This window comes from Canis lupus, chromosome 10, assembly GCF_003254725.2.
Source record: "Canis lupus dingo isolate Sandy chromosome 10, ASM325472v2, whole genome shotgun sequence".
Classification (NCBI taxonomy): domain Eukaryota; kingdom Metazoa; phylum Chordata; class Mammalia; order Carnivora; family Canidae; genus Canis; species Canis lupus.
Genome location: NC_064252.1, coordinates 31,166,997 through 31,188,003, shown reverse-complemented (window position 1 = coordinate 31,188,003; position 21,007 = coordinate 31,166,997). Strand labels below are relative to the sequence as shown.

At 48.0% G+C, this 21,007-nt stretch overlaps 1 long non-coding RNA gene across 1 annotated transcript; it reads right to left on the bottom strand.

Moving 5' to 3' along the window:
* Positions 1-11,558: 11,558 nt before the first annotated feature.
* On the bottom strand, positions 11,559-19,754 carry LOC118350045 (uncharacterized). Its single transcript, XR_004803128.2, has 3 exons — positions 19,376-19,754; positions 12,242-12,367; positions 11,559-12,151 (listed from the first exon to the last, which is right to left on the bottom strand). It is a non-coding gene; the product is annotated as an uncharacterized LOC118350045 (long non-coding RNA).
* Between the last annotated feature and the right edge of the window lie 1,253 nt (positions 19,755-21,007).

Sequence of the window (21,007 nt, the reverse complement as noted above, 5' to 3'; positions counted from 1 at the left end):
GACCTCCCTCTTCCCTCACCTTCTCACTTCCCTATCTCTATGCTAAGAGTATACCCCCACCCCCACCCCAAATAGTTAATGCATTTGCAAGTGGTTTGGCAGAGAAGGAGGCATAAAAACAAGGAAATAATTTTGCTCATATATTTGACACGAATTATAATTACTTATACTTTTTATAGAAATCTCATTGTTTCTTAAAATCATTGCATTCATTAAAAATTGTATGCATGCCACACATGGCCATAGTGTAATACTTTACATCATTTATATCATCAGTGTGCTTGTTTTCATTCATAAAGCTTCATTTTTCAATATTACTCTACTGTGTTACCTTATGTTCCAAAATGTTCCTTAAAAAATGTATCATTGCCTCTAAGCAGTTCTTTGAAACACAAAAGTAATGAAAATCATAATGATATTATAAATGTAAGCTATGGAAAGATCTCCATACATGCAGAGTGAATAGAAATTTAAAATAATATTACAAATTATGGAAAGGTCTTCATGTAACATAGAGTGATGAGTAAATCTACAGCCCTCCAAAAAGTAAATGTAAAATGTAATAACACATACCTGAAAATATATTTTATTACGCTTGCAATCCATTTGCTTCTGATGCCCCAGGAACTGTCAGTTTTAAGTCTTTGCAAATACTGACAGCCAAAGATATGTGACATTTTTAAATAAAAGAGAACCTCTTTGGTAATCCAGTCACTTTCCCCCCCCAGTCCTTGCACCAAATAGTATTTGCTAGTATGATTTAAGTGAATTGTATATCCAAATGTAGAAGAGAGTCCAGAGGCATTATTAAAAAATGTACAGATCACCACCTTTGCTGAAAAACCTGTTAAACTAGTCAAAAAGGTCATGAAAACTGCAAAAATTCCTTAATCCAATAACACTTTTGGAGACTGCATACTATCAATGGTAAAAAATGTGAAGAGAAATCACTAGGTGTGCATTTCTAGCACAAAGTTTGCTTTACATGTAGATCAAACTACTGGTATGCAGAGTATAAGTCAACTCCTTGAATATGTGCTCTGCATATATGACAGAGGCATGTTCAACAGCTCATTATCACTGAAAGCCTGTGCCATAAGCAGACTTCTTAATTTAAAAGAAAATGATTTTGTGAGCCAAGAAGAGGACAGTACAAATACACTGGGACCCATACCAACAGTGCACACATATTTTCTTGAATATTTTATTGACAGAGACTAATCAGTAGCCAACAATATGCCTCTCAATTTTGATCCAAGATTGAAAATACTGGGGAAATTTTATGTGACTGAATCATAGCCGGTATATGTACATCTCTCTCCACTGCAACGTGTTGAGAAATGGTTGGTGAATACAAAACTATTTTTTTTTCATACTGACACATAGTGGTTGGTAAAAAACATAAATGGATTTTTAAAAGTTAGAAATAAAAAAATCAATTCTTTGTGACTTGATCACTTCAATTACTTAGAATGAACTAATATATTTCAAAATATAAGTATCTTGAATAAAGTGAATCTGTCATTTCAGAGCTAAAGGATTATAATTTCTAATGTTCAGAACACAATATTAGAATTTCTTAAGAATACATTGTGAAGAAATCCTTCGATCATTATGGCTAATAATTTTCTTCCACTGTCAGAGAAAGAAACTGATGATATATTATTGATAATGTTTGAAAAATCATATCCCAATGCTGCCACAAACCATTTAGAGATATATTCCAGAGACACATTCAACCAAAGAATGAATTGGTATTCATCTTTCAAGTTGAAAGTTAAAACTTTGCTTATGATGTATTTATTTCTAATGGAACATGGAAAGCAATCTTCAGTGATAAATCTATTCTTTCTGAGTCAAATGTTTTATTTGAATACCCAGAATTATTTAAATATCCTTACAATTGTGAATTGGAATCTTCCAATTTAGAAAGAATAAAGAGTAGGAAATATGCTGATTGTGGGACCTGGACATGTCTCAAGCTACTCATTATCAAGCTGGATATAAGATAAAATCGGTGTTCTGCTTGCAACCAATAAAGTGCTCTGCAAATGCTGAGAAATTGAGAGACTCATGCTAGAAATTCTGACCAGGTTCAGAAAGCCCCCACCCCCAGATCAGGGAATTAGCTTGAATCACAGACTGTTGACTAAGTGAACATCAGTCCTCAATTTTGCCATTTCTTCTTTCCCAAGATTGGAAATGTCATCATTGATTTTTGACCCATGATTCAATTCGATTGCCTACTGTTGCTCACTACCTGGACCCATGATGCCCTACTTCCTCTGCCATGTTGAATGGAGAATGGACAGATGTGTAGAATGAAGTGGACGGAGATACCGAGCCAAGGAGATGAGCTCCTGATGGCTTTCCAGGTCCTAGTAAAGCATGGCAGGATAATTTCTGGAAATTTCAATTTGTATTCTTTGCTCCCCCCACTCCCATTACGAGGCAGGAGCTAGACTATTGCTACTTCCTTGACTGTCCACATGACGGGGCAGAAAGCAAAGACGGCTTGATGGCAACGGAGAAGCAGTGCAGGGCTGCAGGTAAGAGCAAGAATCTTGAGACAGGCCATCTGGTTTAGAAGAATCCACGTCACCTCCTGGCTATGAGAACCTAGGCAAGTGACTTAATCACCCGGCTGTCCCATCTGTAAAATAAGGATAATGCTGCCTACCTCTACCTCATAGGATTATTGTGACAATGAACTAAACATGTAAAATCCCTAGAACAATTACCATCATGTCACAAAAGAACTAATAGGTGCAAGGTGTTTTTATGACCTTTGTTTGTGTGTTTTTCCAAAGCCCGAAACTAACTCAAGAGCAGTGCTACATGTCCCAGAAGGTGAAAGAGAGCGAGGAGCACCTCTGAGGACCTGGAGCATATTGGGAGGAACCCAACCAGTTAAAGTAGAGGCTAGAATGGCCTGGAAGAGCAGTGGTTCCGGCAACACTCTGACAGGGTGTCTGAGGACTTCAGACAGGAGGGCTGCCTCATGAGTCTGAGAAAATAGGACCCTGCTCCTACGTCTCCCCAGAGGTCCCCACGTCCAGAGGCTCGCATGAAAACCACACTGCTAGCTGCCCCTCAATTTCTTTACTTTTGCCCCCCAATTTCTATTCTTTCCTTCCTCCTGCTAAATTTTAGCTGGCCTCCCATGTCAAAGTAGCTGGATCTTTTTTGTATGGGAGGGAAAAAGACTTATCTTAATCAAGCCTTTGCTATTTTGTTTTTAACTTTTGTGCACAGCCAGCTTGAATCCTGTCTGATTCATCATCCAAGTGACAGATTAGGACAATGGCAAAAATGGAGCAATGGGTGGAAACTCAGGACTGCTGATCAAAAACTGAGGAGGCCTCTTCTGTTCTTTGGTGCCCCCTTGGACAAAGGCAGGCAAGGATGTCCCCTCAGAGAACCAAGATTTTATATCCCTCCAACCTGACAAGATAGGAGAAGCGAAGCCCGATGTAAGTTGCTGTAATATTTCTCATGTTATCTGAGTTTATTGTTTCAGATTAAAAAGGCTTAGCCATCCTTGGATTTTATGATTTATCCTAGAATGCTTTAAATAGATACCTCTTTACTTGATTTTTAAAACTTAATTCAGAGTGATTTTTAAATTCGTACTCAAAAGGATCCTATTTAAGACACAGACCCTACCTGTGCGAATGCATTAATTTCTCAAGGTGTCTCACCCATCTCTGGCTAGGAATACTTTGAATTATATTGTCAGATTTCATTTTTAGGTTTCTTCCAAAGTATTTTGCTTTTGTGAAGAATCAGTTCCTGGGACCATGTTCATTTTTTGCCTCATGTTTGACATCTGCATTATCAAAGTTCCAGGCCTGGGGAGAGGGGGAGCTCCCTCCCTTCACCCCATGCTGAATCGTTTCTCTTCCTTCATTGTCATTTCCAGACAAGCAGTCAGTTGTTTCTTACTGATCTAAAACAAGTCCGGAATGGCAGTTCTTGCTGCTTCCTCCACCAGCTGGGCAGGGAACTGCCAGCAAGGCAAGCCAAGAATTTATCAGCAGTAATTCTTCCAGCCGAATTAATCTACCTAAAGACACACAGCTCCTTGACTCCCTCAAATGTGATTTTCCACATGTGGAGATTCTTCAAAAGAGATTCTTAGGCATAGTGTGGACAACACCTATGGGGAAAGCCTTTGCTATTAAAGCCATTCATAGATGCCCTGAATTCTTTGAAATTGGTTGACCTTGGAAACATACTGAAGCCAAACACTGGGGAAAAGGAGCTGGAAAGAGCACAGAGGGAAACGGGCAAAAGCAAAACTCTTGGGTGAATTGCAAACCCCCTGCTTTGCCACTGATTCACTCTGTGATCCTGTACGAGCTACTCGAACTTACTGGGGTTTACTCTTCCCATCTATAAAATGGGGATAATAATCTCTCTTCTGGAGAGCTCACAGAATTGTCTGGTAGTGTTTGGAAACTTAGTTAAGGTCTCTTTAAATGTACAGTATGGTTGGGGCTCCTGGGTGACACAGTCTGTTGAGTGTCTGGCTGTTGGTTTGGGCTCAGGTCGTGATCTCAGGGTCTGGGATAAAGCCCCACATCAGCTCCATGCTCAGAGGAGAGTCTGCTTAAAGATGCTCTCCCCCTGCCCCTTAGCCCCCCAGTCCCCCTCCTCTGTCCTCACGCACACATTCTCTTTCTCTCTCAAATAAATAAATCTTTAAAAAAAAATAGGGGCGCCTGGGTGGCTCAATTGGTTAAGCATCTGCCTTTGGCTCAGGTCATGATCTCAGGGTCCTGGGATCAAGCCCTGCATCAGGCTCCCTGCTCAGGGGAGAGTCTGCTTCTTGTTCTTCCTCTGCTGCTCCCCCTGCTTGTGCTCTCTCACATGCTCCATAAACTAAATAAAATCTTAAAAAAAAACAATGGCACAGTAGTGTTATAATCTTAATGCGCCCTAAATCCCAGCCTCCCATCCCCATATTAGTTATTGTTCCAGCCATTTAAAAGCAAAGAGAGGAAAGGAGACCTGCATGTGCTAGGCAACAAGAACGCACCGAGTGCTACGCTAAGGATGTTATATGTTATATGTGTGTTTTCTTTTAACCTTCACACCGCCCCATGTGGTGCATATTAACACGTTTCTGTGTGTTCACTTTGCAGACAAATTTCTGGGAATTGAAGTGATTACTTGCTCAGAGTCTCATAGTGATTACTTTTAGAGACAAAATTCAAGTTCTAGGTTTACTCCAAAGCCGGGGTATATTTGTATATACTGTACACATGGAGGCCACTGGAAAGCAGTAGGGAAGAAGAGACTGGAATTCCAAGGCTGTCTTTTACGAGGCACGTATTTGTGTCTATTTGTGTTCTCCAGTACAGACTGTGTCTTTATGGCATGACATAGATTCATGGAAATAGGTCTCGAGGGAATTCACTTCTGTAGGGAATACAAGCTCCATTTACAACAGCTGATCTGTTCACTGTCATCCAGGAACCCAGTTAGGTCCCAAACTCATGTCACTGCTCTGTTCCAAGCCCTCCAATGTTTTGTCATCTCACTCTGAGTGAAAGCCAGAGTCTTACAATGGCCCAGTAGGCCCTGTGTGCTCTTTCACCTCCTTTCCTGACTTCTGGGTCCTCATTGCTTCTCATTCTTCCCCAATTCAATCTGCTCTAGCCATCCTTGCATTCTTGTTAATCATCTAGCCAGCTGAGGATTCTTCTGCCTCAGGACCTTTGCATGTGTTGTTCTACCTGACTACTCTTTCCCAGATATCCACATGACTCACTCTTACTGCCTTTAAGTCTCTGATCTTATCAGTGAGGCTTTCCCTAGCCACCCATTAACATTACAAGTCCCCTCTTCCTCCATAGCCTTCCCATATCTTTAAGAAGCCCCTTTCTCCTTGCCACAAGGAGGAAACAAACCTCGCTGGCTAGGCAATAACACTCCCTCCACCCCCACCCTCCCCCCCACACATACACAGGGCACAGAAAGCCTTTGAACAGCCCTTAACAGCACAGAAAACAGGAGAGGCTCTAGAAACCCTTACGATCAGTGTTTCCAGTTCACAGGTGAAGAGAGGAAAGCTCAGAGAGGGAACGTGACTAGCTCAGGAATGAGAATCTGTGTAGAGATGGGTCTGGGAAGAGAATCCAAGTTCACTCATTTATTCATTCATACAGCAAATATCTATTTAGGATCCCCTATGTGTTAGGGTCTTGAGCTACCCCAGTGAGTGAAACCAGTTTCAGTTCTTCCTACTTCTAGTGCCTCCAACCTTGTCAGAGAGGGAGTCACTGAGCAAATGTCCACATAAAGACCTGTGAGACATAGCTGCAGAAGGTGTTACGGAGAAGGCCTTGGTGCCATGACAGCATAGTTTGAGGTGTTGGCTTGGATGGGGGTCGAGGCCTGCTCCTCAGCTGGATGCCGGGAGTTGACAACGGGAAAATGACTGAGGTGGCTGGATGAGGGAGCAAATGGCATATCAGGCGGCTGGGCAGAGCGAGGTGTGAGATGAGGTTAGATATGGAGGTAGAAGTTAGAGTCTGTGGCTCCCCAGAAGCCATGATAAGAAATTGTATCCTCACCCTAAGAAGTGCTGAAAGCTTTATCTGATTCCTATTTCCATTCCTTGCCTTTAAGCCCACCGACAAATAGTGTTAAGGATAAGTAATACAGGAGGCAGATCCGATTTCTATTTATATCCATGAACCATCCAAAGGAAGAAAAAATAACTTGGAACAACATTCCTTCAGTCCCTTGTCATGTCACACTTTCCTGGCCACCGGGGCAGTCAAATGCCTTCTATTTCTCTGCAAGCCTGATTTGTGTGTGCATTGCACACGCACACACACACATTTACATATACTTCTTCATTTTAGCAAACAGTGTCTTGACACTCCTGATACAGGAATAACAGAGCTTATTCTGATTAATCTCATTTAATTCCAATTAGTTTATCCACTTGGGTCATTTGATCTGCAATTACTTGCTGTCAGGGTGCTGAAAATAATGCCCATCCTTACTTCTCCAAATGGTGGTAATTCAATTGAGAGGTCTCTCCTGGTGTTATGGAGTTCCACTCTCTGGTTCCAGAACATAGAAAAGACCCAGAAGCATCATTATTAGCCACTATGGAAGGTTTGTGATGTCTGTTTGCCTGGTTGAATGTTGCTTTTCGGCAAGAACTGTGTGTTCCTGACGACCCTGGAGAGACGGCCCCTCCCGTGGCTGGCCTTCCATAGGCAGACCAACGACACCCCTACCACCGCCTTCATCGCCTCTTGCACCGTGGGCCACTCCCCTGCTCTAGTCACCGGGAGGGCTGGGGACCACACAGCCCGACCCCCAGAGCTCCCTGGAGTTATTCCAACTAGCCAGTGCTCAGCCCGCTTACCGCCCCAATCCAGGCGCTTGCCGCCGAGGTCCCCCGGAGCCCCTGCCCTGACCCACCCGGGTCCCCCGGCGCCCCTGCCCTGACCCGCCCGGGGTCCCCCGATGCCCCTGCCCACACCCACCCGGGGTCCTCCGGCGCCCCTGCCCTGACCCGCCCGGGGTCCCCTGGCGCCCCTGCCCTGACCCGCCCGGGGTCCCCCGACGCCCCTGCCCACACCCACCCGGGGTCCTCCAGGGCCCCTGCCCTGACCCGCCCGGGGTCCTCCGACGCCCCTGCCCTGACCCGCCCGGGGTCCCCCGACGCCCCTGCCCACACCCACCCGGGGTCCTCCAGGGCCCCTGCCCTGACCCGCCCGGGGTCCTCCGACGCCCCTGCCCTGACCCGCCCGGGGTCCCCCGGCGCCCCTGCCCTGACCCACCCGGGTCTCCCGGCGCCCCTGCCCTGACCCGCCCGGGGTCCCCCGATGCCCCTGCCCACACCCACCCAGGGTCCTCCGGCGCCCCTGCCCTGACCCGCCCGGGGTCCCCCGACGCCCCTGCCCACACCCACCCAGGGTCCTCCGACGCCCCTGCCCTGACCCGCCCGGGGTCCCCCGGCGCCCCTGCCCTCACCCACCCGGGTCTCCCGGCGCCCCTGCCCTGACCCGCCCGGGGTCCCCCGATGCCCCTGCCCACACCCACCCAGGGTCCTCCGACGCCCCTGCCCTGACCCGCCCGGGGTCCCCCGGCGCCCCTGCCCTGACCCGCCCGGGTCTCCTGGCGCCCCTGCCCTGACCCGCCCGGGGTCCCCCGATGCCCCTGCCCACACCCACCCAGGGTCCTCCGGCGCCCCTGCCCTGACCCGCCCGGGGTCCCCCGACGCCCCTGCCCACACCCACCCAGGGTCCTCCGACGCCCCTGCCCACACCCACCCAGGGTCCTCCGACGCCCCTGCCCTGACCCGCCCGGGGTCCCCCGGCGCCCCTGCCCTGACCCGCCCGGGTCTCCTGGCGCCCCTGCCCTGACCCGCCCGGGGTCCCCCGATGCCCCTGCCCACACCCACCCAGGGTCCTCCGACGCCCCTGCCCTGACCCGCCCGGGGTCCCCCGGCGCCCCTGCCCTCACCCACCCGGGTCTCCCGGCGCCCCTGCCCTGACCCGCCCGGGGTCCCCCGATGCCCCTGCCCACACCCACCCAGGGTCCTCCGACGCCCCTGCCCTGACCCGCCCGGGGTCCCCCAGCGCCCCTGCCCTGACCCGCCCGGGTCTCCTGGCGCCCCTGCCCTGACCCGCCCGGGGTCCCCCGATGCCCCTGCCCTGACCCGCCCGGGGTCCCCCGGCGCCCCTGCCCTCACCCACCCGGGTCTCCCGGCGCCCCTGCCCTGACCCGCCCGGGGTCCCCCGATGCCCCTGCCCACACCCATCCAGGGTCCTCCGACGCCCCTGCCCTGACCCGCCCGGGGTCCCCCGGCGCCCCTGCCCTGACCCGCCCGGGTCTCCTGGCGCCCCTGCCCTGACCCGCCCGGGGTCCCCCGATGCCCCTGCCCACACCCACCCAGGGTCCTCCGACGCCCCTGCCCTGACCCGCCCGGGGTCCCCCGGCGCCCCTGCCCTGACCCGCCCGGGTCTCCCGGCGCCCCTGCCCTGACCCGCCCGGGGTCCCCCGGCGCCCCTGCCCTGACCCACCCGGGTCTCCCGGCGCCCCTGCCCTGACCCGCCCGGGGTCCCCCGACTCCCCTGCCCACACCCACCCAGGGTCCTCCGACGCCCCTGCCCTGACCCACCCGCAGGGCCCTGCGCGCCGCGCCCCCTCGTCCTGGGAGCTGCGAGGAGCAAACTCTTCAATAACCATCATCTCACCTGCCGGCCTCACCGCACCTGAATCAAGAAGAGCTACGTCGCCAGGCCTCTTCCTCGGCGCCTCTCCCGGAGATTCCCACGTGGGACGCCTCTGCCGCCTGCCCGGGCCCCGCCCCCGCCCCCCGCACACCCCCCCGCCCCGCCTCGGCGGCCTCCCGCTCCCCGCGGGCTCTGCTCTGCGCGCCGCCTCGGGGTCCGCCTCCCGACGCAAAGCCGCGGGTGACTGATGGCGACCTCTGCGACCTTTGCTGCCTGCAGGCGTTAACCTCCAGCCCCGCGGAGCCTTCGATTTTCCCCTTCGCCAGTCCCCGGCGGCCTCGGGCAGGGCCCCGAGCCGCCCTCAGGGGGCGCCCGCGAGCGCGGGTCGGGCCGGGCCGAGCGGGGGCGCTGGGTGGGGGCGGGGCGCGAGGGGATCCGACGCCGGCGGGGAGGTCGCGGGGGGCTCCGCGGGCTGGCGGGGCCGAGCCCCTGCTTCCTATCCCTTTCCCCCCCAGCGCCGGGGTTCGTTCCCGCCACGTGGGGCCGCTCCGTAGGCAGCACGCACAGGCGTTGGCACCGGGGAGCGAGCCGCCGCCTGGCCCCGAGGGGCGACCGGGCTTCTCCGTGGCCCCGGGCCTCGGCTGCTCCCCCCGCCCTCGCCGGCGAGGCGGCCCGGCACGGCCTCCCCGCGCCCCGCCGCCCCGCCGCCCCGCCGACGAAGCCCCGTGGAGACTGGGGGGTTGGGGGCGGGGCTCTGGGCCAGCCTCGGGCCTGAGGGAAGGCGCGGTGGCAGGACCTCCGGAGGGCGCGGTGCTCTGAGCCTCAGCCACCCCGGGGCCTGCCGCTACCTGCCGGGCCTGCCGGCCTCCTGCAGTCTGGCCAGTCCCGGTGGCCCGTGCGGGCTATGGGCCAGGACAGCCGTGCCTCAGCCCTTCTCGTTATCTGCCACGACCTGGGCGTCACTGAGAAGGTTGTCGCGAGGCCCCGTCTCTTCCTCTTCTGTGTGTCGCCCTCCCCTCTCCTCTTCCTGGCATAGGAAGTATATCCCATCCCCCCACCCCCACCATCCGGGCCTCCCCCTGCCCATCGCCACCCCCCCCCCCCCCCGGGGCGCCGAGAGACCTGAATTACTCCCTTAAGTCAAGGATTCTAGAGGGAACACGTGTGAAGCCGGCAGAGAAAACACAGGGAAGATGAAGCATCAGCTCCGTGTGCCGCACACCTACTGTGCCCCAGGTGCTGTCCCGGGTAAACCTCTTGGCCCCTGAAAGTGGGGATCCTCAGTGTCATCACCTTCCAAATGAAGAAATGGAGACACGCCACGTGCAAGGACCAGCTGGGAGGTGGCCCATCCTGAATTCAAAACGAGGACTTTTTGAGTCTGAGCTCTTGCCTACTAGGCTACCTTGCTTCCCAGGCACAACAGAAAACAACTTCCGGAGGAACCCCCTCAGGTCACATTGTAGCAGTGATCCCACCCAGTCAATCGCAGGAAGGAAGCACCTCCCTTGGGGTCATGGCTGTTCCTAGTGTCCAGTTGTGTTCCCCTACCTGACTCTGTGTTCATCTTCCCTAAACCGTGAGCCTCTTCTCCACGTCCTTACAGTGCCCATGAGGCTGAAGCCAGCGCACTAAAGTTCTCTCTGAATATTTGCTGCATTTGATTAAAGAAAAAGGAACATCCCTGTCCCATCCTAGGAAGAGAGTGAATGCAAAGAATGAGAGAAAAATGACAATGAAGGGGTAGGCAGGTACCCAGTAAAGATAACTGTCATGGAACAGAGGGATTTCACCTTCTGGATGTCAGTGTTTTCAAAATGAAACATTAGTGGCCAGTGTATGTTGGTACCACACCTGGCACTGCTCAGAGTAAGAGGCGTATGGTCTCCATGGCATCTGGCAATTTACACTGAGCCAGGCCCGAGCACCCCTTTGAGGACACAGTGCCAGTCATGGGACACAGCAGCTGCTCTTTCTCTCAAGGGGCACACAGTCTGGCCCACAGAGGAGGGTGATGTGATTGCTTGGTTGTGCCAACTAGATGTTTCTCCACACGATGTTTGATTGATGCTCAGAGTTTTTCTTTGGATTTATCTTTTCTCCCAAGTTTTCAATGTTTAAACATCCAGAGAACCATGGTGATTGGGATTTTGAGGGTTCTGTCTCAGGCTCTCGGCTCTTCTTTACGTATGCTCACCCCTGACATGGCCTTGGATGCAACTGTTGACTGCAGGCATTGGGACCATTTTTCTGTGTCCCAGATTAAAATTGTGAGTCCTCTGAAGGAGAATGTGTGAAAAGGCTGTTTCTTACAAAAAGAAAAAGAAAACATGACATGAACCGAGGCCAAGATGTTATACAAAACAAAATAAAAGAAGAATAAAGGGCACCTGGGTGGTTCACTGGTTGAGTGTCTGTCTTTGGCTCAGGTCATGATCCTGGAGTCCTGGGATTGAGACCACATCAGGCTCCCCGCAGGGAGCCTGCTTCTCCCTCTGCCTGTCTCTGCCTCTCTCTGTGTGTCTGTCATGAATAAATAAAATCTTTTAAAGAAAGAAGAAAAACTCCAACAAATCTGGAGTCAAAGGCCAACCCAGATAACACTCAAATCTGCGGTTGATTCTAGAATTTCATTGAGGAGCTTCTACATCAGTTGCCCTGTCAATGTGTTGAAGTGGGAAGGAAATGAGTCCTGGAGTCAGAGGACTGCATCTGCTCTGCCATGAGTTTGGGAATTCGTTTTGTTTTAGCCTCTGGTTCCCATCCCTAAAATGATTTATTCCCTCCCAAGAGTAGAGAATCAAATTGTGTGGCAACCAGTGGCCACATGGGCTGTGGCATTTCCTCCTAGTGCTTCAGACAGGTGCCTCAGAAGAATCTTTTCCAGGGATGTTCGTGATAACTAACCACTTGGCTCCCTTTCCCCACTCAAAGAAGCACACATGCTGAAAAGGAAGAGAAATGCATGAAGAGTTTTCTAGCAAACAGTACTTTGTATGGATGAGGTGCTTTAAGTGTAAAACATATCCACTTACGTTAACGCCTTCAATCTTCACAAAAAATCTTAAGAGACGGAGGATTTTTCAGTTTTTCCTTCACAGTCGAATGAACCTGGGGCAGAGATGCTAACTGGGTTCACCATCACCTGGCTGTTAAGTGGTCTGGAAGAGACAGGAGCTCATGTGGGTCTGACCTCAAGTACAGAGCTCTTATGACCAGGCCACAACTGCCACTGGACCAGGCCATTCTAAAAACACTTCCAGGGATGCCTGGGTGACTCAGTCAGTTAAGCATCTGCAGTCAGCTCAGATCATGATCTTGGGGTCCTGGAATCAAGCCCCACGGCAGGCTCCCTGCTCAACAGGGAGTCTGCTTCTCCCTCTCCCCCCTGCTCATGCTGTCTCTCACTATGTCTCTCTCAAAAAAAATAAATAAATAAATAAAAGTTTTTAAGAATTAAAATAAAATAACTTCCAGAAATTCTGCCTCCCTTGCATTTGGTCAAACCCTTTCTGGGACACGGGGAATGGCTGGGAGAGTTACACTGTTTTCTGTTTAAGTCACACTATTTTCTGCTAAAGAAAAAGAAAAATTTGTCTCCAATTTTGTCTTATTTTCCCCCCTACTTTTCCCCTTATTTTTCCTCTTTGACTCTCTGTTTTGTTTCTTAAATCCCACATATGAGTGAGATCATAAGACAATTGTCTTTCTCTGATTGACTTATTTCACTTAGCATAAGTGAACCAAAAAAGAAAAATAGAGAAAAGGAAATGAAAGGAACTAACAAATAAAAATCTATAAGCCTAGTTACAAAGAAAAAAAAAAAAGACAGAAAAAAAAAAGAGAAAAGCAAAAAAATACAGCCTGGGTTCCTCTGCAGGAAGGACTTTGGTTCTACCCACCTCTCAATGTTAAGCTCAAGTGTAACCTCCTTAGGAGGCCTGAACTGATGGCCAGCCCGTGGTGGGTGCCCCTCCACGCTCTCACGAACTCTGTGCCTTTCAGGTACAATGATAACCAATGATTTCCTTTTCCCTCAAAGGCAGTGGGCTCACTCTACAGAAATCCTTTTGGCCACAAATTCACATCAGGCTCCACCCGCCTCCCCACCCCCTCCAGGCAGAATTCTAAGGAGGTCCTGATGATATTCATCCCCTGCTATGCATGCCCTATAGACCTCCTCCCTGCCCCAGGTGGGCAACCCCTGGGTATGTGATGGGGTGTCACTCCCATGATTATATTATCCTGTAACAGACTCTGTCTTAGCAAGTTGGAGGGAGAGCTTCTCCTGCTGGCTTTGAAGAAGGAAATCAGCATGTCGTGGAAACTTGGCAGGTCCTCTACTTGGTAAGAAATGGTCATGGCCACCAGCCAGCAAGCAAGCAGGGCTTTATATTGTGGCATTATTTTTAATAGTCCCGATATGGAAGTAGCCCAAGTGTCCATCGATGGATGAATAGGTAAGATGTGGTATATATACACCGTGGAATATTAGCCATAAGAAAGAACAAGTTCTTGCCATTTGCAAAAACATGGATGGACCTAGAGTGTATTATGCTAAGTGAAATCCATCAGAGAAAGACAAATGCCATATGATTTCACTTATATGTAGAACTTAAAAAACAAAATAAACAAACTGAAAAAACAGATGCTTAAATACAAAGAACAAACTGGTGGTCACCAGAGGGCAGGTGAGTGGGGGGATGGGTGAATTAGATAAAGGGGATTAAGAGCACAGTTCCCATGCTGAGCACCATGTGATGTACGGAAATGTCAAATCATTATATTGTACACCTGAAACTAACAGAACACTGTATGTTATACTTCAACTAAAAAAAAAAAAAAAAGTAATAAGAAAGTGGGGCTCTCAGTCTTACAACCACAGGGAACTGAATTCTTCTAACAAACAAAGAACTTGGAAGAGGACCAAGGAAGAGGCTCCACCTGAGAACCATACCATGGCTGACCTCTCTGTTGCAGCCTGGTGAGAGCCAGATCAGAGGACCCAGCCAGCCCATATCTGGACTCCTGAACCTCGGGTACAATGAAATAATAAAGGTGTGTTGCTCTAAGTCACCTGGTCTGTGGGACTTTTTTACACAGCCATAGAAAATGGATACGCTCCATGAAGACAGAAAGTGCACAACGAAGCATCTGTTATAACTGTGTGCTATTTCTTCCGCCATCAGGGAGGCAGTAGGACATAGTGGTTGGGAATGTTAACTCTGAGGCCAACTTGCCTTGGTTCAAATCCCAGCACTGCTACTTACTGTGTGACTTTGGGCAAACCACTTACCCTCTCTATGCTTCAATTTGCCCCTTTGCAAGATAGGTCTAGTAAGAGTACCTACCTTGGGTCACTACTTAAACTAATTTACTGAATTTTCTAAATGTAAGATGCTCGGTACTACCCAAGTGCTTCCTAAAATCATTAGCAAATCAAAACCAAAGAGGAGAACAGAATTTGTGTCCAAAAACACACACGCCCAATGGCCTCATCTTACAGACATTGAAACTGAGCTCCAGAGACATCTTGTTCAAGGTCAGAGATATGGTTTGAAATTCACAAACGACATCTACTCCTGAAGGTAAGGCTCGTGGAGTCCACAGGATGACATCATATTGTCATCTGTTCATGGCCTAACTCAGGCCTAACTCAGGGTGAAGAAAGGTGGCAAGTTCCAGTCTCTCCTTGCTGGGTGAGCCACTTAAATCAGGTTTGCTTTCTTGTTCAGGCCAATGACTGTCCTCTGTCAGGCACGACAAAGACTCTCTCCTTGGCCCAACTCTGAACAGGCTCCTCTGCACCCTCCTTATGACATGGTCCCCTCCCTGTGTTTGGTGAGCCCAGCCAGTGCAGCAAAGCATCCTGCTAAAACAGCTTAGTAAGAATCCCCCACCTTTGAGAGCTGATCACCCTTGACATCTGATTAAGTTCTTCACCCCCACCTTTTTGAAAAAACTTAAATTCATTTAATTGACATATAACATATTATTGGTTTCAGAGGTAGAGGTCAGTGATTCATCAGTCTTATAGAACACCCAGTGCTCATTACACCCTGTAATGATGGGCTCCTAATGCCCATCACCCAGGAACCGCATCCCCCCTCCCCTCCAGCAACCCTCAGTTTGTTTCCTATGATTAAGAGTTTCTTTTGGTTTGTCTCCCTCTCCAATTTTGTCTTATTTTCCCCCCTACTTTTCCCCTTATTTTTCCCCTTTGACCCTCTGTTTTGTTTCTTAAATTCCACATATGAGTGAGATCATATGACAATTGTCTTTTTCTGATTGACTTATTTCACTTAGCATAATAACCTCTAGTTCTATCCATGTCATTTCATTTTTTTGATGGCTGAGTAATAATTCCATCTTCTTTATCCACTCATCTGTCAGTGGACATCTGGGCTCTTCCCATAGTTTGGCTATTGTGGACATTGCTGCTATAAATATTGGGCTGCAGATGCCCCTTTGGATCACTACATTTGTATCTTTGGAGTAAATCCCTAACAGTGCAATTGCTGGGTTGTAGGGTAGCTCTATTTTCAACTTTTTGAGGAACCTCCACACTGATTTCCAGAGTGGCTACCCCAGCTTGCTTTCCTACCAACAATATAAGAGTTACCCCCACCTGTGATGCATAAATCCTTGACCTGCCTTCAGCAAGAATCTTGTTAATGAGGTTTAGCAAGAATTCCACTACCTTTGAGTTCTTCCTCTTCATGATTTTGCATCCACCAGTCCCCCCATTCAGCTCCTTGTCTATGAATCTCCCCTGTATTCAAAGCCAATAATCTTGACACCTAAATAAAGCCATTCTTACCATTTTAACAAATGTCAATCAGTAATTTTTCTTTAATAGGCGTCATCTGTTTTGAGAGGCTTCCAGGAGCACCTCTTTCTGCCAAGCTCCCATAGCACCCTCGGCCCCTCTCCTGCTACTTCTCCATATGTCACTCTTCATACACCTGTCTTCTTATGGGGTTGGGGTGGGGGTGTTCCATGAGCTTAAGGACTGTGTCTAAATCATCTTTGAATTATCACCACCTGGCAATATTGCTGAACCCCAGGAACTGTTTCTTAAAAATGAATCAATTAATCTCCTGAACAGTGATTTTTCCGAGGTATCTAGTGATACCTGCCTGACATCCTGTCAGAGCTCTACAAAGATCTAGAAAGAAGCTGAGAGTCTTAAAGGTATGAAGAGACCACCTTATGTGTGTGGACGAGCAGCCTCCGCACCACAAGAGAGTTTGTTAGAAATGTAATCTCAGGCTGCACGCACTGAATCTGCTTTTTAATGAGATCCTCACAAAGGATTCCCAAGCGCTAAAGTCAGAGAAGCACTAGTTGTAGGCCAAAGAGACATATCCCGCAGATGACTAGGCTTATTCTCACTACTAAGGTCCTTTGAAAAACAAAGATTCTATAACTTTGTGTTGGCTGGATCCCTGGGAAACAGTGAAGATAATTGGAAACATCATGAGCTTTGGAGCACATGGATCTGGGTTTGATGGTCATGGTTCTTATTTAACCTGAGCTTCTGTTTCCTTAATTTTTTTTTAAAGATTTTATCTATTTATTCATGAGAGACAAAGAGAGAGGCAGAGACACGGGCAGAGGGAGAAGCAGGCTCCCCACAGGGACTTGATCCCAGGACCCCGGGATCATGACCTGAGCCAAAGGCAGACACCCAACCACTGAGCCACCCAGGTGCCCCTGTTTCCTTACTTTTAAAATGGAGATACTACTTATATTATACCTTCTATTGCTGGTTAAATAAGATAATGCAAACCATGTATTAGTCAGCAAAGGTCTGTTCCATTCCCTTCCTTCCCAACTCCAGTTGATCCCTGCCCGCATCATTCAGAATGGTTCATGACACTCAAGCAGCAGTATAAGAGGACTTAGACTCTTAGGGAGGGAGACCATGGGGTCTAGCTTAGTCTACAGTGGGTTTGGGAATGCCACAGGAGACCAGCAGGCCCACTGATCTGCCCCATGCTCATTGTTCCCGGGCCCCATACTCATTCCACTTCCATCCACCAAAATTGTGGAGTCAGAAAAATAGTGTTGGTTTGTGGCCTCATCATGGACTTTATCCCACTGAGACTTGGTTTCCCCATCTCTGAAAATAATAATCCCTCATCTCATGGGATTCCTGTAGACAACAGGAGCAAGGAATCAGCACACTGGCACATTAAATGCTGCATAAAGATAGCTGGGATTGGCTATAGGTAGCTATGAGCAGTATCAGAATGTTCAAAACAGACCCATTGCCAGACGACATGATTAACTACGGGTCTTCCATCAGTTTTTTCTGCTGGATTAGATGTAGGTTTTTTTCTTTTCTTTTTTTTTTAATTTATTTATTCATCAGAGACACAGAGAGCAGAGACCTAGGCAGGGGAAGAAGCAGGTTCCCCACAGGGAGCCCGATGCAGGACTAGATCCCAGGACTCTGGGATCACGACCTGAGCCGAAGGCAGATGCTTAGCCATGTGCCCCCTAGATGTAGGTTTTTATATTCCAGTAACTCAGGGTTGATGGAAAACCCAGGCTCAGAGTTGCCATTGTTGCGGCATGTACACAAGCCACCCTGGACTGCAGGGTGCATCATGCATGCTGGTGCTCCTGGGACTTTGGAGTCCGAGTGTGATGAACTTGGTGTAACATGGTGATCATGGACCACCAGGAAAACGGGCATTTCTGAGTGGCGCTCTTTGTTCTGAGGCCAGATTACCAAGCCAGTGTACACAAAGGGCTCACTCATGGTCTTTCCACATCGTTTCCACTATTGATATCAGCGGGGTGAGACAGTTTTCTCTCACCTACTTAGATGTTTCTCATCTTCTAAAGGTCTGAATATTAGATGCTGATCTTCATATTCATGGAGAAGGAAACCAAGTTGCTCACTTCTACCTAAGTATTAAATACTCTTTGGTGAGGTTGAAGATATTAATGAACTGGCTAATGTGCATCCATACATAATGAAGTTGGGGGGAAGGTTAGAATTCTTCTATTGTTGTTTTATCTTTTTTCCTTGTAGCTCTGAGAAACTGAACAAAAAATGTCCACATTTATATCCACATATAATATACATTCACCCTGACACAAAGCAGTTCAGCTAAGGAGTGTCTCTTAAAAGTTGCTACTAGACTTTCAAGCAAGTAGAAAATGATCACTTTCATTGTCTAGTGATAAGAACACTTAAGTGGGGTTAGCAGTGTGTCCCTATGATAGTATGTGCTGCCTGCCATAGGGTCCTACCTATTGGACCATCCCACCAATGCACATACATCCACATTGAGGTGATCATTCCAGGGTCTGGCTTCTTTAACACTATCTGCCATACAATTTTATGTTATGTAATATTCTATATAATAATAATTAGGAATTTAGAAAGTCATTATATATATACATATATATTTTATGAATTACCTTATGTATAGATACCTATTTTTCATTCAAAACACTAGAAAAATGACTGTTTTTCAAAAAATGTCATTGTCATAGTACAAAGGACCAAGGAGTTGTTCCTCATTAGGGACTGCAGGCAACAACACAATGTGTCTTAGATTGGATTGGACCCTGGAGTCAGGTGTGGGATGGCCATGGTTACTGTCACACAGAAATTATTAGAGCAAATGGAAAATTCTGAATGTAAATTGTGTATTAGATGATTGTACTGTAGCTAAAATTTCTTGAATTTCATCACTGAATCGTGGTTATATGAGAATGTCCTTTAAAAAAATACATGCCAATGTATTCAGATTTAAAGGGGAATGACATCTACAATCTACTCTTAAAGGTTCCAGAAAAAAATATAGCCAGGGAGATATAAAGCATAGGTGGGCAAATACTAATAATCAGTGAATCTAAATGGAGAGTTTACAGAAGTTCTCTGTATTACTCTTAGGACTCTTCAGTATCCAAGTTTAAAAATAAAAATAAAGTAGGGGCACCTGGGTGGCTCATTTGGTTAAGCGTCTGACTCTTAGTTTCAGCTCAGGTTGTGATCTCAGGGTCATGAGATGGAGCCCTGCATTGGGGTCCCCCACCCAGTGCAGAGTTGGCTTGAGATTCTCTCTTCTCTTCCTCTGCCCCTCCCCCACTGGCTGTCTCTCAAATAAATAAATCTTTAAAAGAACCGGTAAACTAAAATTGTTTACATGGATGTAAGAAAATGAAACCTGTCGCAGCATTATGTGTACTTTTCAGCTCTCCAGGTTACTGTACATGGAAGCTGCCGGCGCCGGGTTCCTGCTGTCGTCACGGTGCTGATCACCGAGTGGATGCTCAATAACTGTTAGCGGAATGCAGAAGACAGAACAGGGAGTACAGTGAAATTATGGTGCCACCACAGCAGCCCCTCCTTTCTTCCATTAGGAGAATCTCAGCAGCATGACCTACCCAGGACTCTGCTGACGAGTCTTGCTCTAGGCAACTCTGTCAGTCATTCTGTGACATCATCCCAGCCGCAATGGTTCCAAACCTTGGGAAATCCTTTTCCGAAACTGACCTACATTCTTTGATTCCAGAAAATATGGTCTCTCAAGATTATCTGAAAGTGGTGGAAAAAACCAAGGACCAATTGTGTCAAATAGTCACAATCAGAAACTCTATATGTTTGTGGTACTCCCGTTATCTTTCAGATATCAGCAACCATTGCTTCAAACTGGAGAGTACTTACTAAGAATAGTTTTGTTAAATGAATGAAGACAGAAACCAGGGTATCTCTGACATTAGATTCTATGGGTCTGAAACGTCTTAGAATGCACTTAGCAGATAACTGACATTTCATAAACTTCAGTGGCATTAAATTGGGAAATAAACACTTAGGATTGAAAAAGCAAGGGAAAAAAAGTGTATCATGAGCATAAGGCCGCATATGCCTGTAGCTAAGTCGACTTCACTGTGGTATGGACAGGGAGCAGCACGGAGTGGAGACATGGATTTGTGAAGTGAGCCAGATTTTGGCTCAAATTCTAGCACTTCCACGAACAACCTGTGTTATTTGGGGCAATTCACAAAATTTCTCTGAGGTCTGGTTCCATTAGTGAAAGAATAGGGATGATAATACCTTATGTTATTATGCTGCTGTGAAGACTCATCATTGCCAACTACCACAGAAGTCTTGGTTCAGTAAATGGGCAGCTCTCATTGTCTTCCTAAGAGTGTGCAGAAGCCATGTCTGAGGGGATTTTAATCACGTTTTTTCCACTAAACACAGAGCTCCCTAAAGGCCTGGTGACCACAAATGAAGCCTTAGCTCAAAGACAGTAGAGTCTTTGAAAGGAATAGAATTAAAGTGGGGTCTGTCCTTTCACGATGGTGTACAAAGAAGCTGTTAATCAACTCAGCAAATATGTGCTCTGTAAATCAGCTCAACACATTCAGAGTCCACTTTGAAGCAGCAAGCAGCTGAGTTCAGGTCCAAGAGGAGCTTAAAACGTGTCATCTGTGCCATGTAACCCAGGAGAAGCCTTCAGGGAATCCATGACTGCCCCTGAGTCGATCCCAGCCATCTCACTAGGATTATAGGACTGCCAGGTCTATTTCAAATGAATTTTCAGAAAGTCTTTGGGCATAGTAAGGTTTGGAGCATCTAAGAGGGATTGCTGTCTGGTCTGTGTGTGTGCTACTGGATGGGTGTGGAAGGAGGAAGACTAGAAATCTAAGACTCTTCTTATATAGGCTCAAAGCCTCTCATCTGCCAATAGTCCATGTTTCTTTCTTATTGGGGAAGGGAGCAGCATTGCAGGTTATGTGGTTTTTGTATCCATCCAAGTAGGCATGGGCTT